Source organism: Thalassophryne amazonica, chromosome 13 (genome assembly GCF_902500255.1).
Source record: "Thalassophryne amazonica chromosome 13, fThaAma1.1, whole genome shotgun sequence".
NCBI classification, from domain to species: Eukaryota; Metazoa; Chordata; class Actinopteri; order Batrachoidiformes; family Batrachoididae; genus Thalassophryne; species Thalassophryne amazonica.
This window is the reverse complement of record NC_047115.1, coordinates 15,553,755-15,581,512: the sequence shown is the minus strand read 5'-3', so window position 1 is coordinate 15,581,512 and position 27,758 is coordinate 15,553,755.

Here is a 27,758-nt window from a genome sequence, read left to right as displayed (position 1 = left end):
GATGTGAGGACGGATTGCAGCGTCGGCTCGCAGCCGCCGTGACGCTCCGCCACAGGACAAACATCTCCGTTGGAAGCCTTAAGGACAAGTTGGAACATGTCCAGCTGTTAAACAATTTCTCATATACTCACTCCACTGAAAGCCATCAAAAGCCGCCTGGATTTTACAAATGGTTATCAACACGGAGGTGTTTTTCCTGTGCTGCCGCACCGCGCTGGCTGCGTCCCGACGCGCGGACCCGTCCGCACGTCTTTCATTAAAAAAAATCTCCTTTAACAGTGGAATATCCGGATAAAATGCTGAAACCGACTTCTTCTGAAACTTCTCTGTTCTCTCACGACGTCCTGGATCAATAGAGCCTGAAATGTGGAGGTTTTCAGCTTGAAACAGGCTGACGACGGCGTCTGAGAGTGCTGCACGACGTCTCGCACCGTGGGAAGTCCTTAAAGCGACAGTATCACCTCAAAATCTCTCATCAGCCGTTAAAATTTTCACTGAAAACCAGCTTAATTTTTCGAACCGTGTCCACTTCGATGTGTCTCACAGGTTTAGAAAAAATTTTGATCAAACAAAGCACCACTCTCTCAGCAACTTCTCAGACAAAGGAATTCCAACGAGGGGCTGGACGACTCCTCCCACAAGGAGTGCTCACAGGCGAATGATGTCACCGACAGGCGTGGAAAAACTCACGCATGCGCACGAGGGTTCGAGCTTGGCTGACGTAAAAACATATGAATGAAATCCATATAGTTTTTGAAAAAATAAAAAGGACCTATACTTTATTGCCAGCCCTCGTATATACGAGGTCTGTGAGAAAAGTATCCGACCTTTTTATTTTATGCAAAAAATATATGGATTTGATTCATATGTTTTTACGTCAGCCAAGCTTGAACCTTCGTGCACATGCGTGAGTTTTTCCACGCCTGTCGGTTGCGTCATTCGCCTGTGGGCAGGCTTTGAGTGAGCACTGGTCCACCCCTCTCGTCGTTGTTTCATTGCGAGGAAATGGCGGAATGATTTGGGCTTTTTTTTCATCAGACTTTTTTCAGAAACTGTTAGAGACAGGCAGCTGGAAACCATTCGAAAAATTTATCTGGCTTTCGGTGAAAATTTTACGGGCTTCACAGAGAATAAGGAGTGTTACTACAGCTTTAAGGACAGCCCACAATGGCGCACCGCTCGCCGCGCTCCGAACCGCCATCGAGAGGCAGAAACCACCACATCATTTCTAAACGGATGGCTATGTGGAGCCGGGACCGTCTTGTGCAATTTCTCTGGTTATCACAAGAGCTGGACATCAGCCATTTTCCGGCAGATTTCACTTTTAACAAGAGATTTTGTCATGGAAAGCCGCGCGGAGGTTTCACGCGTCACGACCAATTCGCTGATGAAGCGAGACAAAGGAACACCTCCGTTTCGGAGTGTTAGAGGACAAGTTGGGACATGTCTATCTCGGCTTTCAGTGCTTACCAGTCGAGTGAGTATAAGAGAAATTGTGGAGAGCTGGGCATGTCCCAGCTTGTCCCTTAAAATTTTCACCGAAAGCCAGATAAATTTTCCAAATGGTTTCCAGCTGCCTGTCTCTAACAGTTTCTGAAAACATTCTGATGGAAAAAAAAGCCCAAATCATTCCGGCATTTCCTCACAATGAAACAACGACGTGAGGGGTGAACCAGTGCTCACTCAAAGCCTGCCCACAGGCGAATGACGCAACCGACAGGCGTGGAAAAACTCACACATGCGCACGAAGGTTCAAGCTTGGCTGACGTAAAAACATATGAATCAAATCCATATATTTTTTGCAGAAAATAAAAAGGTTGGATACTTTTCTCACAGACCTTGTGTGTGTGTGTGTGTGTGTGTATATATATATATATATATATATATATATATATATATATATATATATATATATATATATATATATATATATATATTAGTGGGCATCGTAGTGGCCAGGTGGTTGTTTCAACACCACTCCTGCCCACTCTCTCTGTGGAATGTAGAGTTGTATCAGGAAGGGCATCCGGTGTCAAAATTGTCATGCCAACATGCCAAACTGTATTGGATCTGCTGTTGACTCCAAGTGAACAAGAGAGAAGCTGAAAGAACATTGATGTATATATGGTTGTTATATATCCAGTGTGTCCTAATAAATGGAACTGATCTGTAACTGCATGAGCAGAGAAGTATCGTACCTTCGTGCTGTCAGTATTAATATGTATGAGAATTAGATTTTTTTTCTAATTTCATATTGCCTTATTTGGCACATTTTTCATTCATTCTCTATAGTGCAGTTAGGCTTCAGCCCCCCATGATCCTTATCTCAGCAGTCATTGAGCGAGAGGCAGGGTCCATATATATATATATATATATATATATATATATATATATATATATATATATATATATATATATATATATATATATATATATATAATAATTCAACGGTCAAATTTAAACTTTCCAAATCACCTAACGTGCATGTCTTGGGAAGTGGCAAGGAAGCAGGAGCACCCGGAGGGAACCCACGCAAACACAGGGAGAACACACAAATGCTACACAGAAAGAAAGAACCAGGCGGGAAGTGAACCCAGAACCTTCTTTGGGGAGGTGATGGTCTAGTGGTTAAGCTGTTGGGCTTGAGACCAGAGGATCCTTGGTTCAAATCCCAGCCTGACCAGAAAATCACTAAGGGCCCTTGGGCAAGGTCCTTAAACCCCTAGTTGCTCCCGGTGTGTAGTGAACGCCTTGTGTGGCAGCACCCTGACATCGGGGTGAATGTGAGGCATTATTGTAAAGCACTTTGAGCATCTGATGCAGATGGAAAAGCGCTATATAAATGCAGTCCATTTACCATTTGCAGTCCATTCTATGTGGTAACACTGTGGACACTAAGCCACCGTGCTGCTCTTTTTTTTTTTGGGGGGGGGGGGGGGTACTGCTCCCTGCATATATTCCTCGGTCTCCATTTGTAAGCGAGCAGGTGACACTGCTTCAGTCTGGTTGGGAAAACAATGCTGCTCACCACATTTATGCAGATAAATCGTTCATGTTTCTCAGCATTTAAGAAATTTGCTTCTTGTTCAAGAATAAATGATGAAACTGAAGAACAGCCTGCTTGTTAATCGGTGCTGTGCAAAAAGAACGGTTGGTAGTTTTTTGACTTTGCCCTTGTTAACAAGGAGCAATCGTTACAGTTGACAAGGTGCTCGGAGGTTTAAGTCCCGGGCAGCAGTGCGGTCTAATTGACTTGAGCTTTACACAGGAAAAAGAAAGCATCAATGAATGCACTACAGGTTGTTAAATTTGAATAAATCTCCCACTTGGTGTGCAAGTTTAACACTCCCAGGGTGAAGACTAATTGCTGGAGTGAACCTCAGCTGTGATGTGCATGAATGAGGAAACATGATCATGATGTGGTTCAGTCTCCACTAGGAAATCCTAACAAGACTCCATTTGCAAAGTATTAAAAATAATACCTCTGACTCTTCACGCTGTCATAGAGACAAGATGTACAGTGAAAAATCAGATGTTTTGTTTTGTTTCAATGATTTTAGCAACTCATCACGAGTAAAATAATAAACAATCCATGATTGACCTCAAATGTCAGAACACACATCTGTGCGGTAAAAGGCAAAGCTGGTGGATGACTGCATGAATGACACTGATGGGTGGAAAAATTGTTCTACTGCTTAACTATCAGAGCAAAATGTTAGAGGTGAGGTCGTGAATAAGACAAGTCATGCAAATAGTAATGTAATTTATGCATTATTATAAACCAGAACCGCTGATCGTCTTGAAAATTCACTGTTAAAACCATGAACAGACTAAAACCAAACTTTCCAGGTGAACTTGTACACCTGGAAAGGTGTTCAAGTTCAAGTTGTACTTCTACGTCGATCTGAGCCTTGGATGAATGATGTTACGTGCACTGTCAGGCGCGAGTGTAGGAGAGCTGAGCGAAAGTGGAAGAAGGACAGATCTCAGTTGTCCTTCCAGTTACTGCGTGACTGTTGACGTTTTTATCAGAAAACTATGAAAGCTGCTAAATTTAAGTACTTTTCTGATGTTATTGCTTCGAACTGTCATAATCCTCCTGTTCTTTTTAAGATTGTTAATACTGTTTTAAGTGCACCACAATTGGATTGTCTGGAGAGCTCCACTGAATTGTGTGAGAATTTGAGTTTTTTTCTTAAAAAGGTTGCTGGTATTAGGGCCCTCATTAGTTCTCCTGCTTATGACCCTTCTATCTCTGTGACATGCTCAGCTGTTTTTGACCAGTTTGAGTCTGTCAGTTTTCCATTTTTGAGATATATTATTGATCATATGAAGCCTGCTGGTTCTCCAAATGACCCCTTGCCACCTCGTCTTTTTAAAGAGGCTTTTTCCATGTTGGCACCGTATGTATTGAATATTATTAATGGGAGTTTGGTTAATGGTATAGTGCCTATAATGCAGTGGTGACCCCACTTATTAAGAAATCTGGCTTAGATTCTTCAGAACTTCCTAATTTTAGACCAATTTCCAAACTTCCTTTTCGCTCTAAAACTTTGGAGAAAATTGTATACTGCCAGTTGAGTTCTTTTCTAAATAATCATGACACCCTGGAGTTGTTTCAGTCTGGTTTTAAATCCCGTCACAGTACTGACTCGGCACTGCTGTGGGTTTTTAATAACATTTGTGTAGCTACTGATTCTGGTCACTGTGTTGTTTTGGTCCTGCTGGATCTAACAGCGGCCTTCGACACAGTGGACCATCAGATCCTCTTGTCTCGCCTGGAAAACTGGGTGGGCATTAAGGGTGTTGTTTTAGACTGGTGTAGATCCTACCTATCAGAGAAAAGTTTTTGTGTCCGTATTGGAGCTGTTGAATCTTGTGCAGCACCCCTTACATGTGGGGTGCCTCAAGGCTCCATACTTGGACCGCTTCTTTTTTCTTTGTATCTACTCCCAATGGGATCAATTTTTAGGAGACATGATATCTCTTTTCATTTTTATGCTGATGATTGTCAAATTTATTTGCCACTGAAGCAGCAAAATGCATACTCTGCGAACCATCTCTTAGAGTGCATTGGTGACATTAAGGGATGGTTGTCCATAAATTTTCTACACCTGAATGATAAAAAGACTGAAGTGTTGCTGTTTGGACCTAGTGACACTTCCAAAATCAATGTTGATCTGGGTCCCATGAGTCAGTATCTGACACAGACAGCAACAAACCTGGGTGTAAAACTGGACAGTGATCTTAAAGTCGATGCTCAGATTAGGTCAATAGTCAAGTCTAGTTTCTATCAACTTAGACAACTGGCCAAGGTGAAACGATTTCTTTCACGGCATCATTTTTGAGATTTTAATCCATGCTTTTATCACTAATCGCCTGGACTATTGCAATGCACTTTATACTGGGCTGAATCAGACTCTGCTTACTCGCCTACAGATGGTGCAAAATGCTGCTGCTCGACTTTTGGCTGGTGTTAGAAGGTGCGAGCACATTGCACCGGTTTTGGCCTCACTTCATTGGCTCCCCGTTCGTTTTAGAATTGATTTTAAAATTCGTTTTTAAATGTCTTCATGGCTTTGTCCCGCTATATCTGTCTGACCTGCTCCATTTATACATCCCTTCACGCTCACTCAGGTCAGCTGATTTGTCACTGTTGGTTATCCCAAGGTCAAAGAGGAAGCATAGAGGTGACCGAGCTTTTTCAGTCGTTGCCCCGAGACTGTGGAATGATCTTCCTTTGCATATTAGGCAGGCTGATTCTCTCTCTGCTTTTAAATCTTCCTTAAAAAACATTTCTTCTCTTTGGCTTTTAACGCAGTTTGACATGTTTTTTTTTTGTTGTTGTTGTTGTTGTTGTTTTTTTTGGTGTTTCTGCTTTTAACTGAGGTTTACTACTATTTATTAATTTATTTATTTATTATACCTTGCCTGTTCTTGTTGTGTACAGCGTTTGGTTGTTGGTATGCATTTTAAAGTGCTTTATAAATAAATTGAGATTGAGATTGAAATTTGACATACAGCCATAACAATCTGTCTCTTCATTATACCGCCTATGTAAATTAAATACATATTAAAACATGCCTGTATCGACCAGTCTCTTATTCCATCTACATAAGAAAATGAGACAAAATAAAACGTGAATGTTTTCATCTAAATGGGATGGGCTTTATTTGTTTCAGTCTTTGTTTCCCTTCTATGTAAAGCCCACGTCACACATAGCAAGAATGTGCAGGAACCAGGCCGACACGGCGTAAATGACCGGCGTGAAGTTAGACAGTAGACAGTAGTTAATTATTCAGACAGTAATTCACAATGAAACAGTTCTGGTTGTATTATGGGCAAAAAATGTTTTTAAAATGGAAATAAACGTGCCCTGTTGAATTCTACTGTTAAAAAATCCAAAATAAACAATGACTAGGTTTTGATGCTTAAACCAAAATACGACAGAATAAGGAAAGTGTAAACAGACATATACTCATTTATTAGGCTTGTGCTTAGAATTAAATGTGTCACCTCACTCTAGTCACAACTTTAGTTAAAAAAAAAAAGTGCTGCAAAAAAAATATGAAAAGAACTGACAGTTACACATCAAAAAAACAACAATTAGAAATAAAAGAATGACAAAAACAATTTAAAAATTAAAAAATAGTCAAGATGACAAGTGACTACTGTACAAATAATATTTTGAAAATTCATATTTTCTGCGCTGAATAACTGTCCACATTTAAGCAGTAATAGCTTTTACATGGGCAAGTGAATTTTGGCGCCACCTGCCCAGATATGTCAAGTGCCCTTGCACCATGCCCACCAACCTGTGGCGCCAAAATGCACTTGCCCATGTAAAAGCTATTACTGCTTAAGTGTGGACAGTTATTCAGATTCTAGAGTTATTCATTTTCCAGACAGTAGTTTGTCATATCATTAAATACAGTGAAACTGAGGGGTGGGAGGGGGTTAAATGGAGGTTGGCTCACAGCTGGATGCCATTCTTTGTTCTACCGGCTGCCACGCGCTCTGCACTGGATGCTGCATATATAAATTAATTATTTCGTGGCGGATTAATCATTTTATTCTGCAAGTTGCCTGAAACGGCTCTAATCACCTTCTGAATCACAGAGCTGCAGCTGGGCCGTTCGCGTGGCTCCAGCTGCAGAAAGCATTTTGAGCCATCTAAAAAGCTAATTATTTGACTTTACATTATCAAGGTGTTGGGAGAGTGTAGGTACACGGACCCACAACAGGGGGCGCAAATGAACGGACAATGGAGGAAGTCAAATACAACACTTTACTGTTGTGAATGGGCACAACAAACACAACAGATTACAATAATAGACAAAAGGTCAAATCACAACAGGTGTCGTGTGGGCAGGCTCGAAGATAGGAGACGTCTGTCCAAAGTAGAACCGGAACCACACGATTTCCTCCGCCACCAGACCCCGGGAATACTGGAGCCGCCAAGTCCCGAACTCCCAGGTGGCCACTGCCTCCGCGTGTCGGACCTGGTACTGCTGGCGAGGAACAAAAAAACAATTAAAGGTGGGCGCGTATGCACCCAGCAATTCACACAGCAGGAAAACCAACTCCACCTCTTGTTGGAAAAAGAGTCTGTTACACGATACACAAAAAGTCACAAAAGGTTACTGTCGAATAAATCTCACAGCCAGCTGAGAACGTTACCTTCCTGGTAAAGCGATATCTCGGCAAAGAGGTGGAGATGACGTCTTGCTGATATACTGATGCTGATCAGATGAGTGGTGACAGCTGTCATAGGTGATGAGTGTCAGCTGTCACCCCGGCTACTCCTGTTAGGCGGCAGCGCCCTCTGGTGCCTGGAGCCCGCACTCCAGGCAGGGTGCCCTCTGGTGGTGGTGGGCCAGCAGTACCTCCTCTTCAGCAGCCCACACAACACAAGGCCCATCTCACTGGACCAAGAACCATCATTTCAGTGTTATCTGAGTTTAAAAGTAGGAAGTTTCTAGACATCCAACTTCTCACTGATGCAAGGCAATCTTCTAAGGATTTTATGTGAATGAGATTACCAGCAGTTATCGGCATGTATAACTGAGTATCATCAGCATAGCAGTGAAAGATAATCCCAAAGCGCCGCAATATGTGCCCAAGGGGTGCTATATAAAGGGAGAAAAGCAGGGGGCCTAAGACGGACCCCTGTGGATCCCCAAATTTCACGTCACTAAGGTTAGAGGTAGTGTGACTGTACAAAACACAGTGAGAACAACTGTAAGATGATTGACGTCAAGTATGACGTCAACCATGCAAGGGCACTCCCAGTGAAGTGATTTTCCAGCCTATCAAATAGAATATGATGATCCACGGTATCAAATGCAGCACTGAGATCTAACAGCACCAGAACCATACTGATGTCCGAATCCATTGCAAGCAGAAGATCAGTCACCACTTCAGTGAGAGCCATCTCTGTGGAATAATATTTTCTAAAAGCAGACTGCAGTGGCTCAAAGAGATTATTCTCAGTAAGATAGTCCACGAGCTGTTCAGATCCGATAAATTACAAACATGGAAAAATGTTATTACCCTATTTCAGGTATTATTTACCTTCTACATATGTAAATTACAGACTCAAACATGTAAATGTGGTGTTAGTATGTAACTGTTACAGGCATTATTGTTCACACTCAGAATTGTTCTTGAAGGTCAAAAGTTTAACTCCAGATTGCTTCACTTCTATGTATATGTGAGCCAGTTGCATATGCTGTCTTTTATGGCTACTATCAGGCTGACGCATTGCTCAAGGACAACATTTACCATCATCACCATGGCAGAACCAGCAGCCCGTGTCCACTGTTTTATGTGTATCAGAAGCGTAAGACATCCTAAGGCAACATCAGCAGTGCAGCTGTCCATTATATTTGCAGGCACTTCAGGCCTCAGATGGGCAGTAACTCCCTTACAAAAACATCTATTCTTGTCCACCCAGGCATGAATGACATGCAGAGCGAGTCTGCTTTAAATGTGTGCTGCAGTTGACATTCTGATGTGAGAAATGAGCGCGTCGGACAGTGGAGGAGTAATATAACCCGTACTACTTTCGGAGTTTAACCTCTGACCAGAGATGGCAGCACTGAGGATTTTTTTTAATTTTTTTTTTATGTTTTTATTTTATTTTTTCTGTATTTCATTTGGATGACTATAAAGTGTGTTCGCTCTCTCTCTCTCTCTCTCTCTGCGTATCACACTGGTCGTTGCAGGTTGTTTCCACTCCAGCACTGTGCATTGTGAGTGAAGTCACCATCCAGCATCACACTTTTCTATATGCAGAGGTCAGCCGGCTGGCTTGTTTTACCAAAAGTTTACATGTGTAGAAACGTGCAACATAGCAATCTAAAAAAAAAAAAAAAAAAAAAAAAAAACCTGCATGCTGATTTACTAAGGGTGAACACTGAAGATTACATCTTCAAATGTGCAAAATAGCACATATTTTTGTAGCATGTTTGCTTCGTGAAAATGCGATTTGGAGTTTCTCCACCTGAGTGTGCAAAATTATTGGAGACAATACACAAGTGAGGTTTGCACACTCAACATGATTTATCAAGGTCAAAAGGAAATTTAGAATAACAGAGTAATAATAACACACTCTGAACGGTCCTCTGAACAGGTTACAGCAGTTCTGTGCTGTGATCGTTAAATACATTGATATTGTTGTCCGATGATAGCTGATAGTGTGTGTGACTGTGCGAGGGGGGAGTAAGCAAGGTATTTTGCCTACAAATATACATTCAGTTGCCAGTTTATTAGGTACACCTCGTGCCCTGCAGTAAATTCCCCCCTTCATAAAGAAGTGAAGGTGCACACTATTAAAAATTAATACCATGTGTCATTGCTGTGAAAACAGAAGTATGTATGTGTGTGTGTGGGGGGGGGGGGGGAATCAGGTGATAATTTACAGGCTAATGCTTTAGCGGCATCTCACTTGCAGCTGTAATGGGTTAAACCTTCTTTGAGGAATTAGTGAGATAAATGCACTGATGCATGCCGTGAACAAGGGATTTCATCTGTGTGCACAGCTTCAGACCCTTCATGTTATAACTGAGGGTTCTTTCTAAAACAAAAAAGTGAGGTGATGGTCTAGTGGTTAAGGTGTTGGGCTTGAGACCAGAAGATCCTCGGTTCAAATCCCCACCTGACTGGAAAATCACTAAGGGCCCTTGGGCAAGGTCTTTAATCCCCTATTGCTCCCGGTGTGTAGTGAGCACCTTGTATGGCAGCACCCTGACATCGGGGTGAATGTGAGGCATAATTGTAAAGCGCTTTGAGCGTCTGATGCAGATGGAAAAGCGCTATATAAATGCAGCCCATTTACCATTTACAATTCTGTTCCTATGCCCACATTTCTACATCTCTGGTATCTCAACTTGATTTGATGATGGAAGTGTTGTTTAGCATTTAGTTTTTGATGTATTTTTAAAAGAACTAAATGTACAGAAATCAGATATTGTTTTCAGTGCCATGTTCCTCTGTTCACGCTGAGGGACACATTTAGTAATGTTGAAGGTGGTTTTTACAACATTAGATTAGATAGAACTTTATTGATCCCTTGGGCAGACTCCCTCAGGGAAATTCATATTCAGCAGCGTTGTATAGCAGCACACAGGGTAAGAAGCACACAGAGTATCAAAACTGGAAAAAAGTTTGCAAATATAAATACAAATACACAATATAAATACCAGACATACTGATCAGTACGGGTTTACTGGCTACTAGTGTTCCTCTCATTCTCATTCCTGTCCTCTGTCTTCCTGTTACTCCTCCTCCCCCTGAGTGAGGAGTTGTACAGTCTGATGGCTTGAGGGACAAAGGAGTTTTTCAGTCTCTTGGTCCTGCACTTGGGAAGAAGCAGTCTGTGGCTGAAGAGGCTCCTCTGGTTGCTGATGACGGTGTGCACAAGGTGACTGGCATCATCCATAATGTCCAGCAGTTTGTCCAGTGTTCTCTTCTCTACCACTGTCACCAGAGAGTCCAGCTTCATGCAGGATCATGGATGTTTATGGGATATGGTTTTTCTGGTCTGCATGAAGCTGGTTTTGTTATTGAGACCTGCCAACCCCTAGCGGTACCTCCTCTTTTTGAAAACTTATATTTTCCCAAAGGCCAACCTCAGGCCATCTAAAATGAAGCCTAACCGGAAGAAGAAAAACTTGCAGTTGCTTGACTGGCAGCTTGAGTCTGACTCCAAAAGTGAACAAGTTCCCATAGAAGCACCTTAGAGCAGAAATTAACATGGTGACAGCCTGGTACGAAAACAAAACATTTATTGTTTTGTTGGTCTTGAGAGCCAACACCCCCCCACCCCCCCACCCCCCCCCATGTCAACTGTATGTTGTGTATCTGTATCTTCAACCGCTTATCTGGGATAGGGTCACGGGGCAACAGCTCCAGCAGGGAACTCCAGACTTCCCTTTCCCAGGCCACATTAACCACCTCCGACTGGGGGATCCAGAGGCTTTCCCAGGCCAGTGTGGAGATAAAATCTCTCCACCTAGTCCTGGGTCTTCCCTGGGGTCTCCTCCCAGATGGACATGCCTGGAACACCTCCCTAGGGAGGCGCCCAGGGGGTATCCTCACCAGATGCCCGAACCACCTCAGCTGGCTCCTTTCAACCCAAAGGAGCAGTGGCTCTACTCCAAGCTCCCTATGGATGACCTAACTTCTCACCCTGTCTCTAAGGGAGACACCAGCCACCTTCCTGAGGAAGTCCATTTCTGCTGCTTGTACCCGCGATCTAGTTCTTTCGGTCATGACCCAACCCTCATGACCATAGGTGAGCGTAGGAATGAAGATTGACCAGCAGATCGAGAGCTTCCCCTTTTGGCTCAGCTCCCTTTTCGTCACAACAGTACAGTAGAACAAATGCAATACCACCCCGATTCTCTGGCCAGTCTCACGCTCCATTGTCATCTCACTCATGAACAAGACCCCGAGGTACTTCAACTCCTTCACTTGGGGCAACACCGCATTCCCTACCCGGAGTAGACAATCCATCAGTTTCCCACTGAGAACCATGGCCTCAGCTTTAGGGGTGCTGATCCTCATCCCAGCCACTTCACACTTGGCCGCAAACCGATCCAGTTAGTGTTGGAGGTCATAGGCTGATGAAGCCAACAAGACAACATCATCTGCAAAAAGTAGTGATGAGACCCTGAGCCCACCAAACCAAAAATCCTCCTTCCACCAACTACATCAGTATCACAAATAGGATTGTTGACAAGGCGCACCCCTGGTGGAGGCCAACCCCCACTGGAAATGCATCCGACTTACTGCCGAGCACCCAAACACAGCTCTCGCTTTGTGAGTGCAGAGAATGGATGGCCCTGAGAAGGGACCCCCTCACTCCATGCTCCTGCAACACCTCCTACAGAATCTCCTGGAGTACTCGATCATACGCCTTCTCCAAGTCCACAAAACACAGGTAGACTGGATGGGCATACTCCCAGACACCTTCCAGGATCCTCATGAGAGTGAAGAGCTGGTCGGTCGTTCCACGACCAGGACGGAACCTGCATTGTTCCTCTTCAGAGGTTCAACTATCAGCCGAGCCCTCCTTTCCAGCACCCTGGAGTAGACTTTGCCAGGGATGCTGAGTAGTGTGATGCCCCTGTAGATGGCACACACTCTCTGGTAACTGTTTTTTAAAATATGGGGACCACCACCCCAGTTTGCCACCCCTTAGGCACTGTCCCAGACCTCAACGCAATGTTGAAGAGACATCTGTATGGGGTGATTTTTATTTTTAAATCATCAGTTTAACATATTTCAAGTCATTAACTTTTAAATAATTACAAAATGCCAACATGACAACACCCAGAGCAGATTTTTAAGCTTCAGAATTGTTATTCCACTTCACTTCAGAAAACCTTTGGGTGACTTCACGAGGGATTTATCCAGTGTAGACGCACTCCATTCCTTTCCATTATTTAACATCTGATTCCCATTTTTCCAGATGGGTTTATGCAGTTAAAACTTTTGTTTCTCAGTTTTTGTTGGAGTTTGCAGTTGCAATTATTGGAACAAGTGTATGTGTAGCCAATGTAGGTGATCCTCTGACTTGTAATGTATGTGGAGAGTTGCATGGGCAGATATATAAAGTCTTACCACTATGTGTTATCTAATCCACCTTCAACATTACTAAATGCCCTTTGCAGAGTTTTGAACCCAATTTGGACCAAACTTGGTGGAATAAATGCAGTGAACCCATGAGCTAGTTCTGGCAGACAGCTCTAGCGGCCTTGCTCTACATTCACTTGTAATGTCTCACTGTAATCATAATCTATCCAAATGTTTCCTTCAAATTGGGAGGGTTATTTAAGACTCAGTTTCCTCCTTAGATGCCGCCACTGTTGCATCAATGTTACTGCCTGATGGTGATGATTTGTATATCCAGTCATCACTCCCCAAAATGGCAAATAATAATGTGCGGGGAGTGATGAGGTCGGAGCCGAGACGCCAAAGTCTGTGTGCTGCTGCAATAAAGATTATCAATCATGAGTTGTCTGACCAAACTGAGGGTCAGCCAAGGACAAGGTGATTGGAATTTTGTGGATGAAAAAATCACCACCATCATAACTCATACACATGCGCTAAAGTGAGAATTTTAAATATGCACCTTTGCTACCTTTATGATTTAGTAACACTTCACACACAAGTATGCAAATTGTTTGTTGGCAGGATTTGCATTTCTGCCACTGTAATAACATTTATCCAACTCAGAGCCACATGGGGTGGGGATTAATGTGGTGCTAAAATTAATACCTTTTAAAAATGTGCTGATTGGCTGCCCTCCTCGTTCAGTGGTGGCGCCAGGAGATTTTTGTTGGGGGGGGCTGAGGGGGGAATGGGGTAAAAGTTGGAGGGGCTCCACAAAATGTTGTTGAAATGAACAATATGTAGTAAATTGCTTTATAAATACCAAGGTATATGTTTTAGTCACCCGTGCTCCTCTAAAATGTGGTATCAATGCACACACACTTCACTTAGAATGATTGCAAGTTCAGTAAACTTACACATAGGTATAAATAAAGATAAGTGGAGTTTTAAAAGTGGATGTAATAAATATTTAGGAAACCTAAATTTTTGGAGTATGGAGTTAAATTTGTCTCATTAATACTTGCAAATGCATAGAGGGTGATTTACAAATATCCTTTGATTTGTACACGTGCTTTGTGATCCACAAACACAAGTTTCTGATTTGTAAGTTGTGTGTGGGTTTTTACAAATAAATGTTTATTTGCACAACTGAAAATTCTGTTTGTGAAGGGTGATTCAGTATTGGTGGATCACTGAACACACACATTCATCACTTTGCTCAGTTAAGCAATATTGAGACATTCTCAGTGCAAAACTGCAGTTGAGATCCATAAATATGTCAGTCGCTATTCTCATTAATGGCAGAATTATTGGGGGGGCTAAGAGGGGGCTTGGCTCATTATTGGGTGGGCTTAAGCCCCCCCCCTTGGCGCCGCTACTGTCCTCATTCTTGTGGTATGGCTGTGAAATCTGGATTTCACAGCTTCGGGGCTGTCATCCATTTCATTGTAGTGACCTTTTTGTGATATTTGGCTTTTCCCTCATTAGTATTTTTGTAAAGTGTCTCTGTAGACGTATTATGAAGGTTAACATGTGCAGGATAGGGGATGGAAAGAGCTGACTGGACACACACACACAAACGAAAAAGCAGATGAAGAATATGCCACTGGAATAGAGTGTGAGGTCTCTCACTCACAGATAAAATGTTGATTCAGCATAATTATAGCATAATAAAGACTCTCACTGACAGACGTGTTTCTCAGTGTGCACAGTACACGCATGATGGAATATATATATATATATATATATATATATATATATATATATATATATATATACACACACACACACACAATTGTGCATAAACATTTTTTTTTTCTTATTGGTCTTGCAGTAGGAGTGAGCTAAGTGAAGTTTTCCTCACACACACACTCTACTTACCAAAAGGAAAGGCATGCATTTAATGTGTTATTCTTTGCTGCACTGCAAAGATATGAGAATATATTTTGGATTTAATCTTAGCCAAAAATTAACTTACAGTTGTGTCCCTTGCCTTGAAGGCCAACTTACTTGTATGTCAGTGCAAATGTGTACTCTTTAAGCAACACATTTAAGCAACGTCTGTCACCATCTAGTGGATGAGGTGAGCATTTCAGTTCATCTGGGACATTTCCTGCTTGAAACCCAAAATTCAGGGGGGAAAAGGCATTTAGAAATGTCAGAAATGCATGATTTTGTGTTGTTTGTTATTGTTCTTTTTTATTTTTGACATGCAGAGCTTTGACCTCCCAGTATTAATGTATAAAAAATAATAGATTTTGAGATTTTGTATGGTTTTTGAGATTTAAGAATTAAGTTTGCTGGAAGGCTGGAATTTCTACTGACAGGTACAACTTACAGATGTGAAAAAAGACATCCATTAAAATGTACAGTGGCTTTCAAAAATAATCGACCCCTTTGTTATTTCACACATTTTAATTTGTTTATGACATTTCAAATACAAAAAGTAAATCAGGCTTCTCAGTATAATAATTTCTAAAATTATCTTCCATAAACTCGAACTCAAGCAACTATCTACAACTTGATATCAATTAATTCAAAATATAAAAGCCAAGATAATGGGTTGCATAAGTAAGTAACATTTGGTATAATACCTGCAAATAATCAGTCTTATTGCCAGTTTTCTTCAGACAAGTCAGGGGATGGATACATGAACATTTCCAAGTCACTAAATCTGTCTTGGGCTTTATTCACATCGGTTATGAAGAAATGCAAACAGTATGGCACTCTATGGTAAATCTGTGTGGAGTAGACATTTCTCACAAACTGAGTCACTGTGCAAGAAGAAGAGTGAGGAAAGCCACCAAAACACCCAGACAACCCAGAAGAAGTTACACGCTTCTGTGGCTGTGATTGGAGAAATAATACATAGTGCTTGTTTTGCATTTTGTATCCCCAGTTACACAGCTTCATGATGATGAGGATTTTCTTTCACCAAAGTATCAAATCTAGGCTTGCATCTCAGATGTACTGTCACGATTTTGGCCAGCTCTGGGCGTCAAGTCAGTTTTTTCCTCTTTCTTTTTCCTTTCACGCACCTCATCATGGTTTATTGTTGTGTTTTACGTTGTCACTTTTCTTTATTACTTTTTATATGTTAGCCATTGTCCAGTTACGTTCTAGTTTTGATCTGCCAGCTTGTGTTTGCATTGTTTATCACTTTGTTTTGCTTTCTGTTTTCATGTAGTTTGTTTTTCTTTTAGCTTGTTTACCACCTCGTTTTCCTAGTTTAGTTTTGCTTAAGTATTTATGTTCCATTTTCAGTTCTCATGTTCATGTCCTGTTATTGGTTATTATTCTGCCCTCAGTTTTTATTTTACTTTTGTTCATAGTTCTCAGTTTCCCTCACGCCCAGTTAATTAGGTTCACTCCACACCCTGCATCTGCCATTATGTTTTTTTTCCCTCATTTTGATTGTCTGTTTTTTTTCCATTCACTCACTCTTGCACCAGCTCATGTGTCTTTGTCTATTACATCACTTCACTTTGCACACTCCCTTCCTCACTATCTTGCCCCTTCCATACTTTGTTCACTAGCCACGCCCCCTTTCTAGATCCTTCTCCTCACATGCACCTTGTTAGCACCTGCCTATTTACTCTCCTCCCAGCCACCACACTTTTGCCAGTTTGTTGTTGCTTCGTGCACACATCCCAGCCCTTTGTAGTCAGTCCTGATTTCTTGCCTTGCCTTGTCATGTATCATGATTTGCTCTATATTCCTCGACCACGCCTTTTGCTTCATCCCTGACAACTGTGTTTGCTAGTACCTCTGACCCCTGCTGTACCATGACTGCTTTTATGCCTGATCCTGTTTGTACCTCCGCTCCGCTGCTTGATTGCCTGTGCACCGAACCTAAGTCTGGAATAAAGACGATTTCTTTTGGGAGTCTGCATTGCGGGTCCAGCCGCTACGGTTGTCGGGCAGCCGCCCAACCTCACATGTACCTTCTGGTAAAGTGCAGTTGAACTTTCAGGTCTTGTCAGATTTTTGCTTTAAAGTATAATTTGGTTTGTTCTTGTAAAACATCATTCTTAAGCAGTTTTATCACATTCAAAAAGTCCTGAATAATCATATTTGCACCACTTAAGTGCTCACTGTGGAATCCCCTGGCTGTGTTCTTCTCTTTGTGATGTATTCATGCTAAATGAATAGTATTTGACACCACTAATGGATAAAACAAAGACACAAATGTAATGAGGGAAGGTTGGAAGGGAATTGGTTTTTCTGAGGACACGGGACATTGCTTGTCGATATCCATCAGTAATTTATATATTTGTCCTCTGAGGTGGCAGCATTTGGAATGTGTTCTCTCTCAGGCAGCTGCAGTAGAATTTATATTTTGGCTTTAAAATGCTCTCATGGAGGGAGCAAGACAGAGAGAGAGGAAACCAGTTGTAAAAGTGAGCAATGGGACAATGGGGTGCTGGGATGTCAGAGGGAGTGTTGACTGTTTTTGTGGAGAACTGTCAGAGAAACCCAACTGAGTAAAGCAATGTGCCCAGCTTTTCTGTTTCTTGATGGAATTATGTGATAAAGGCACAAATTTAGAGACAAAAGCACAAACATCAGGTCCAATCGATCACAATGGAAAAATATCTTGATTCCTGGACGGCACCTCCCCAGGCAGACAACTGGTCCCACCTCCTTGAAAGTAACTATCATTCCTCTGGAGATGGGTGGAATTTGTTTTGCCCTTTTGGGCTTCTCCAGTTGTTTATGTCCTCAGCACTGAAGCACCTGGGTGCTGGATCATGGCCGGTGATATGTGCCGCATGACAAATGTCATAACTGGTCTTCCCTCACAGTTGCCTCAGCTGAGTCCCCTTACGTAACCATTTGTTTGACAAAGTCCATTACAGGGGTAAACAAGGATTATCTGAAGAGATCTATGTAGTCTCAAAGCTGTCCAGTCATGGCCTTACGTAGATCACTGCCAGTGTCCAAGTCTCACAACCACACTATAAGACAGCAACCATCAGGACCCTAACGATTAGGACTTTCATTCTTCTGCAAAAGTATTAGCATCAAGAATCACCTCTGTCTAGGGAGGGTCCACTGGTCCTAAGCTCTTTATATTATTTGATGGTGTATATTACAACCCCAAACTGATTTTGAAAGTTCTAAAATAAATGTAATACTTTCAAACAGGTAACAAACCAGATTTGTTTTGATCAATTTACAAATATGATTCTGTTGATGTACACCATTAATCACCTTTAATTGTACTGTTGTCTATAAACTGAAAATCAACAAATAATGGTAATTCACCATAATAAATGTTTTTTTTTTTTAATTGCTACACTTTTGTAACATTACTTAACCTACTTTCGTGCAACATATAGCCTACCATAACTGCAAAATCAACTTCAAGATGCTCTCCTTAAATGGACTGCATTTATATAGCGCTTTTCCATCTGCATCAGATGCTCAAAGCGCTTTACAAATAATGCCTCACATTCACCCTGATGTGAGGGTGCTGCCATACAAAGTACTCACTACACACCGGGAGCAACTAGGGATTAAGGACCTTGCCCAAGGGCCCTTAGTGATTTTCCTGTCAGGCTGGGATTTGAACCGAAGATCTTCTGGTCTCAACCCCAATGTCTTAATCACTAGACCATCACCTCCCCTGAATACTAGGACTGGTGGACCCAAGGACTAGTGGACCCTAGTACTAGTGGGAAGTTCCCCCTCTTGCCCACGGATCTCCTGAGCCCATAAGGTCACATACAGATACTGCTGATGACCAAGTCCACTTGAAAGCCTGGATCTCAGTTTTGAGCACCCAACGCCCAGTCCATGAGGCACTGAGCAGAGTAGGACCACACAGACATCTGAGACAAACACCTTGAATCTTTCTGGGGAAGTCACAGACTCGGCCCTCAGTTACCTGGATCAAGCATCTGATGTCAGCAGTTTGTTGGGGAGCCTGCAAATTTTGAGATTGTTCCAAAAAAGCAGCCCGTTCACCCAAATCATACTTGTCAAAAAATCAGCACAGGCTTTGTGCTTGTGTTAAATGTGTACTTGCTGAGCTGGAATGTGGCTGGCAGTTGATTTCTTCAGACTGAAACAAAGATTCTTTACAATGCAGCTTAGAGGAACTCACCTCAGACACTGCAGATCTCTGGAGCTTTCCCTAAGCCTCAGCTGCTTCACCGCCTTTGCAATCACCATCTCAGTTTATTAGTTTGCACTTAGCAAGTGAATCAGCCACAAGGACCCTGGCAGTCCATATATTTTTGCAGCCTGTTCTCATGAAAAACTTGCATTAAAACGTAGAAAATAATGGTGCATAAAAAATTGTGCTTTGAGCTGCTGCCCCCGCGACCCGACTCCGGATAAAGCGGAAGAAAATTTGTGCTGTGTGTTGTGTGTGTGTGTTGTGTGTGTGTGTGTGTGTGTGTGTGTGTGTGTGTGTGTGTGTGTGTGTGTGTGTGTGTGTGTGTGTGTGTGTGTGTGTGTGTGTGTGTGTGTGTGGATTTTGGTACCTATTCCATCAGGAAGGTGGATTTTCAAACAAAAATAAAAAGTGGCAAGTTGTCTTTTCCTTATCATTAATCTAAACCTCATTCTAATCCTAACATTAACCTTAACCAAAATGCACATGCATGTTTCTAAAGGTTTCAAGTGAAACATATGTTGTACATGGGGATTTGTCAGAATATGCACGAAGTATAGCACTTAATTTACGTATCCTAAGAAACATGAAAATTCAGTAAGGTACGCATGTCTTCTATATCTATAATACATTCCAGTTCTAAGGTAGAATGGTGGATTAGTGATTGGCACTGTTGCCTCACAGCCAGAAGGTCCCAGGTTTGTTTCCCACCTGGTCCTTTCTGTGTGGAATATTTCCAAGTGTTGGGACCAAAGCAGACTATCAACACACTACCAGTCTCAAGGCTAAAACTGTTAATGATGTTGATTATTACCTCCACCAACAAAGTTGGAGGAGGTTATGTATTCGCCCCTGATGGTTTGTCTGTTTATGAACAGCCTGGAGCCCACAATGTTTCAAAGATCTTTATGAAATTTTTACTGAAGATTCATACCCTGATAGGCAAGAAGTGATTCAATTTTCAAGGTCAAAGGGCAAAGTCAGGAAAAATGTTGGAACAGTGGAAAAATCCCAATCTTTAACTGTGAATGAATTTTCAAAAATTCACAACGATGTAAAAAAAAAAAAACAACAAATTTTTTAAATATTTGAGCTCTTTATGTAGTATGGCAACCCTTATCGACTGACAAAGTTTGATCTGGATCTGATCCAGATTACAGATTTTGTGGCCATTTAAATTTAACATGGAAAACCCCATTTAATGTATATTTTCCAATATATCTTAATCAAACGTGCCCCAATCACTCTCATATTTGAAAGTGGGGTGCAGACTGGCACTCACTATCACCTGACAAAGGTTTGATCTGGATCTGATCTGGATTGTGGATTTTGTGGACATCTGAATTTAATATTAAAAAGCCCATTTGGTGTACATTTTGCATTATATCTCAATCAAAAGTACCTCAATCACTCTCTTTGTGACAATGAGTCTATTTATGCTGAATGAATAGACTAAGTTTGATCCACATCTGATTTGTATTGCAGATTTAGCAAATATTTTTTTTATTTATTTAAATTGAAAAGCCCTTTTGCCTTATATCTTGTATTATATTTTAGCTTATAAAAAGCCACTTCTAACATGACTTGGCCTTGAAAATTTTTTAAAAGGCAAAAATTTGTGAAATTGAAAACTAGCGTTGCCGGAGGTTTGCACTCTACGAACACAGTGCTCTAGTTTCCAAATGTAAATGGCTGAGAGTGCATAAATAGAAAACACTAACATAAAACAGAGCTGCTATATGAGATCCTCTTGGGTTTGGCGTGAAATGTTCAGTAAGGCAGGCTGGGAATCAGTGGAGACATGATAAATGGAGCCTACTTGGAATTCCCAACAACCATCAGCATTTCCGGCTCGGAGGAAATAGGCCTGTCACATTTGCCTGATAGATTAAAATAGTCCACATATACATATATATTTATTCACTGAGATACACTCGCTTCCAGTTTGATAGCCGTCAGGCAGCTATGCTCGGTATTCAAACCTGCTTGTGTGCATGGGTTAATATGACCGTGTGCACGTATAGCTGCAACAATCGATGTATGCAGAGTTTCGGGGAATGTGCACATATGACACTTTGATTTACTGCTTGCTCACCCTTTCACATACACATTTCAGGCTCTCATCCATTTCCAGATGAAAGACGGGTTTTGTGACATGGCCAGCGTGAAGACAACATTATTGCCTGTGGATGGAAAGTGTAGATGAATGATGCAGTGTTGGAAATGGTGCGTTGGGTGAGTCAAGAGGGTATAGAAGGAATGGAAATCACAGAAGGGATGTCTGAGGGGGAGAGGAAAATAGATCAAGTGGATTCGATAGCGGAGAGCGCTGAGGGATGAAGGGAAAAGTAGAGCGAATGAAGAAGGAAAGATGTGATTGAGGAACCTTCAGAGGACACCATCTGCATCGCTCCCGCTGTGCACGCTGCAAAGATTATAAATCAGGCATCTCAACATGCTACCATGAAAGAATCTGCAGGTTCTCTTTCTTAGTACGGGCGAACTCTCAGAGCAAGCAGCTCCTCTATTGTGGATGTTTTTTGTTTTTTTTTTACTGTCATCCCATCCAAGGGTAAGACTGTTAAGAAAGAGACCATTTAACATTTTCACAGATGAGGAACTGGGTTGACAGTGGTTCATTTGGAATCACTGTGTGCTCCAAGGTTTGACATCCAGCTTTGAAGCACATGGAGTGTGACCTTTCAGGATGCCCCATAATAGGGCAGTATGTCCTCAGTGTTTTATCGTAACCAAAGGTGTATCTTGAGCCAGTTCCTCACAATTGTCAGGTTCGGCCCCGGCTCGGGGTCTAGGTCTGAGTTTATTGCTTAATTTCTTCTTTGGTTTTTGACTTTACTTTTCATATGTCTAGTGACTGGTTCATTCTTTGATTATCATTTAGTTTTGCAGTAATTCATTTATTCATGGTCTTCTGTATTCTATGCTTTTGCTTTATTCATCTTCATTGTCTTATTGTCAGGGTGTGTTCTGTTAGTCTTGGGTTTTATTATCTGTTATCGTTTATTGTGTGTGAGTTATTCATTGCATAATTCTGTAATCACCGGTTTTGTTTTCTGTTCACCACTTATTCTCTGTTTAACCAATAGTTTGTTTTGCCACTTTTATTGTATTCACTTTTCTGTATCAGCCAGTATCAGTTCCACTCTAGTTTTAGTTATAATCATTAGTTTTCCACTTTTTGACTCATCATGTTAGTTCTTAGTTTTTGCCCCCCTAGTTATCTTTCCCCAGTTCCCTTTGCTTTTGTCTCACTCCACTCTCTTGCACTTACCATTATCCTCCACGGTCACACCCCCTTCCAGAGCCTTAAACACACCTGCACCTCATCACACCCTTATTAGTCTGCTCCTTATTTAAGCCCTCGCAGTTCCACAGCTCAATGCCCAATTGTGAGTTCGTTCACTTTCTCGCTTTCGTTCACATCCTGATGCACCACAGTTACTGACCCTGCTTGTCTGCTCCAACCTCTGCCTTGCTGTATCTTGAACTCCGCCTGTTTTGACTCTGCCTTTGTTTTGCCTGCTTTATTCCTGGATGCCATGTGCACAAGCCCAGCCTGATTTATGGACCATGTCCCAGCCTATACCATGTCTGATACCTCTGCCTCCATGTCTGACTACCTGTGTACCAAATCCAATGCTTGGTTTCTAGATAAAGCCTTTTATTCATCTCAACCAACCATGCCTGTGAGTCTGCATGTGTCTCCTAAGAATTCCTGTGTCAAGCCACCATGAGTCCTGACAGAAATAGCCAAATTTTCCTTGAAGGTCAACGGTCATACCAATAGAAAAGTGACCTCCCAGTAGTGTTTCATAGTAATGGCGGGTGTATTTTTAATCAATTTCCTGAAAAATCTATTTTAAATGGTCCCTATATATAAGCATCGAACTGAAACTAACTTTTCCCAATGTTGAATCCCTTTGGTGATCCGCAATCATTCTGCCAATTTTGATCCAAATTGGGTCAAAACAGGCATGCAGGACTGAACACACCCCTACAGGAGTTACAGCTGCATGCAACTCTAACAGACAATCTTTACTTTGTAGTGATTTAAAGCATAAAAGCACCAAATCCTGCATTAAAGAAGCTGGAACCAAATACTTTTGGTATTTTTCTTCATTAAATTACTGAAATGGTTTGATCATCATAATAACAGTGAGTTCTTATTTCTCTGGAAACTCTCTAATCAATTAATCATTTCACTTCTACTAGCAAAAAGCCAATTACAGTGCACGATGTTCAGAAGGACATTTGGCTTATTTACAGGAAGGAGAACATTTTTGCATGCTCAGTAAATGTAAGACAAACTTTACAAATAAGGAGACTGAAAGAGAAATAAGGATCTACAGCTGGAAGAGGGAATAAGTCATTCATCGGTTTTCCCTCACCAGCATCTGAGATCCAACATCAGCAGCCACGAGAGCAAGAAAGAAGGAAATCAATATGTGGTTTTGCAGGCAAACATCCAAATAAATAAACATTGTGGAAGCTGGAGAAGTGACACTTACAGCCGCGCCAATCGACATTGAGGGGAAAACGTGATTACTTTCTAATCTCAGAGAGGAAAACTGCAAGTACAATGGATTAATTTTTTGCAAACGTGATGAATCTGCCTCATTGTCCCCTGTGAGGTGTTTAGAACCTGCTGATAAGTGGCAATCAAAGAAAATCAACCAGCACACTCTGCATCCACTCATAATATGGGTTATTCTGTTTAATTCAAACATGGATGGATGAATGAATGTGACTTTGTATTTAGTTTAGGTGCATAAATGCCTGTGAAATGCAAAATGCTTGGGTTTTTATTTCACTTTTTTATTTTTTACCATCACTTACGTAATTTGAGGGTGAATGCTTGTGGAAACTCGCATACAATAATCATACCCACCAAAAAGCTCAAACCAAAACATTTACCCACACTTTCCATTTACCTACATGCACTTATTGCCTCCAATTAATTTAGCAACATAAGTGCAAAATCTGTATTTCTTTGTCTATAACCATTTAGTGTTGTGCATCCTAAGTGCCTGCCTGTGGGCATATTTAAATAATAATAAATGATCAAATTTGAAAGGAAGTTTTAAATGCTAATTTTGTGACTTTTTGCCATATTTATGATTATGGCTTTGACAATTCAGGTGGTAAGCGTAATAGTGCACGGTTAAAACAGCAGGTTATTCTCCTCGTTCTTAATTCCATTTACAAAGAGTGATTCCCTAATTCCTAAAATGGAAATGCCTGGCTTTCTGCCTCTGGAGATGGTCAGACTAAAGGCTGAAACAAATTATAATGACTTTCTCAGCCAAATGTTCAAATGACTAAAGTCCCATTTCTGCACCGCTGGTCTTCGTAAAATCCAAAGAGGGAAACCGGCCTCTTACAGCAGGTCTGGGACAAGATGCAGGTCAGAGACACACCATTCACTCACTTGAAACATCCTGTTTGACATTCATGCAAGGACGTAGACATCAGGTGTTCACATCATCAACCTGTTTGAACCATTTGCTATAATGAGTGCTGTGCTTGTCTCTGCTGAATAAACTGGGCTGATATGTGTGTAATTTACCGGTTGTATCAGAATGCACGGTGCGGCGGCGGGTGCACATGAACAAGGTCATTTATAGACTCTAGTAATGATAGAAACGTGCAACACCCACCATTCAGCCTGCAGCTGAGCTGCTGCTGATTCAGAATGACGTCCAGGGGCTCTTGTGCGCTGATGAATTGTGCCATAAATGAACTTCCAGCCCAGTCTCACATTTTATTTCATCCTCCCATCAGGAAATGATTAAGATTTTTGTAACGAGGTTTTTTAACTCACTATTACTAACCCTACTTCTACCCCAACCATAACCGAACCCTGCTACTTCCCCTAACCCTCACCATAACCCCCCCACCCGCATGCTGCACTTTTAATTATGTGCAGCCATCACGGAATGAATTTGAATAAATTTGTGTTCCCATGAGGAACATTTTGCGCTTTTCGTGACAATATGACAAACCAATACATTAATGTATATTTCGTGCTGCTGAATCATGATGTTCCGTAAGACTGAGATGGAACATTCAGCAGCAGAGCGGCGATCATGCAGCGCATCAAACGCACAGTTAGCACAGTTAGCTGTTAGTTAGGTTACCGACTCACCACTAAACACAAACATACTGTAGCAAGGTGAAGTCCGGATTGAAAAGATGTTCCCGCTAGCTTGGCTAACAGGGAATTCCCCTTTGGCTGACCTGGTAGAGTTCTGGTGTTTAGTGCAAGCAGTCCAGGGTTCGATCCCACCGCCGTTCTGGCCACAAAGGTCCTATGATCACAATTGGCATTGCTGGCAGGATGCGGGTAGTCACAGAACATGCATAAATGCACCTGTGACTTTGGGACGAAGTCAAAAATGGTGGGGAGATATGTAGCAAGGTGAACTCCAGATTGAAAAGATGTTCCCGCTAGCTTGGTTCATGGGGAATTCCCCTTTAGCTGACCTGGCAGAGTTCTGGTCTTTAGTGCAAACAGTCCGGGGTTCGATCCCACTGCTGTCCCGGCCACAAAGGTCCTACGGTCACAATACCATCTCTGTGTGTGCATGTGAGGGTCGTAAATGCAAAGGATCACAAGGAGGTTCTGTGTACACACACACACACACACACCTGTTATCTTTTTGCCACTGGTGATTTGTAACTACGTTTCAACTCGTGCACTTATTCCGTCAACGTACCACAATAACAACTTCTTTATTTATTACATTTCCAGGCTTTTGAGATGCAGTTAAATTCACAAACCAAGCAGTCTGTCCAGTATCTCCAGATATGAAATATCATGTCAGCAGTACAAATGCAAACTGTTGTTTTGACTTAAAACTTGAAGCATTATTGATTCACTGCGGTGAAAAGAGATTTCTATCTTATGATAGATTTGAGAACAAAACAAATATCTAAGGTGTAACTGCTGGACAGCAATAACAGCAAAAATCATTTTACCTGACAATACTTTAAAGTTTCGGGTTGTTTTTATTAAATATTAAGACTTTATTGTCCACATTTTTGAAAAAGTGCCAAGAGTTTATTGAAGCTGTCATATGTACAACAAAAATCCTGTATTTTCTTTTTTAATATACCGTATTTACTCCATGAAAAGCCCCCACCCTATTAAAGGTCCCCCTGACTATTTTCAGCACAATGAATGTAGTGAAATTGTGAATTCCTGAGAGAACAGAGTAAAATGAAAATGAAATAATCCTACCTCATTGCCACTGCAGCCACAGTACCTCGTATTTCAGGCTCTTCCCTGTCACACGGACGCCTGCCGTTCTCCTTTCATTAAACCATTTTATCAGCTCTTCTTCAATGTCCTGGTAACGCACTTCCCTCCCCCCACCAGGAAGCCGTTTTGCCATTTTTGGCCATGGTTGCTATCTTATCTTTGTTCCTACACCACTCCCAGACATGTTTCCTATTGACTAGGAAAATCCCAGCAGCATGGTGCTTCCCCTTCTCTTCCACTTCTTTCACAACTTTCAGCTTGAATACTGCAGAGTAGCAATGTTTGCACGGAGCCATATTATGTAATTGTATAGCAGTTACTGCATGTAGGAAAGATTCATTTCGAGTCTGCATGTTCATACATACTGTAAGGCTATACTATGTACAGCAGGCACACACATGCAAACAATCGCTAATAAATGCCACCCTTCTCGAAAATTGCATGGCCTATCCAGGGTGTACCTCACCGCTCACCCAGTGACCACTGGGATAGCACCCCATGATCCCTAATTAAAATAAGCAGGTATAGATAGCCCCCCGCAACCTTTAAATTGGACTAAGCGGTTGAAGGTGTGTGTGTATATAATATAATATATATATGTATTCAAGCATCGGCCTTACAATCCCTGCAACAATACGTGAACAGCTTGGTGATGGACTGACCTGCAGTTACTCCTTCAGAAGTGAAGAGGAAAGAGAGAAACAAGTGAGGGGGGGGAAGGAATCACTGCGATAAGGCAGAAGTGAGGAGGAACAGAAGCTGAGATGGAAACAGTGATGGAGACTAATGACAGATGATGGACACAGTCACACTGCTGACCGACACAATAACAGAAAGAAAGGAAGAAGAATCCACCAAGGAAAGGAAATGAAGGATCTGAGACAATTTTATTGGTAATTCCAAAACATGAGTTTGAGTTGCCCCAAATATATTTAACATCTTCATGAAGGACAACATGGGCAGAGTTCAAACTTTGCTAAATGTTACATCGCCTAATCAAACCATGAATCTTAACCAAGCTCTGAGCCTAACCTATAATCCAAACCTAACTATTAATTTGTCTTTTTTGTTTTACTGGATAACTCTGTTGCTTTCTCGGTGTAAAGCACTGTTTACCATATCAATGGACAACAAAATGCATCCATTTTGTATATATTGTTCAAAATGTGCATTTGTGTTTATTGTTTGAACCTTATTGTTGTACAGTCTTTCACACAAGACCTCAAATTACTTTTA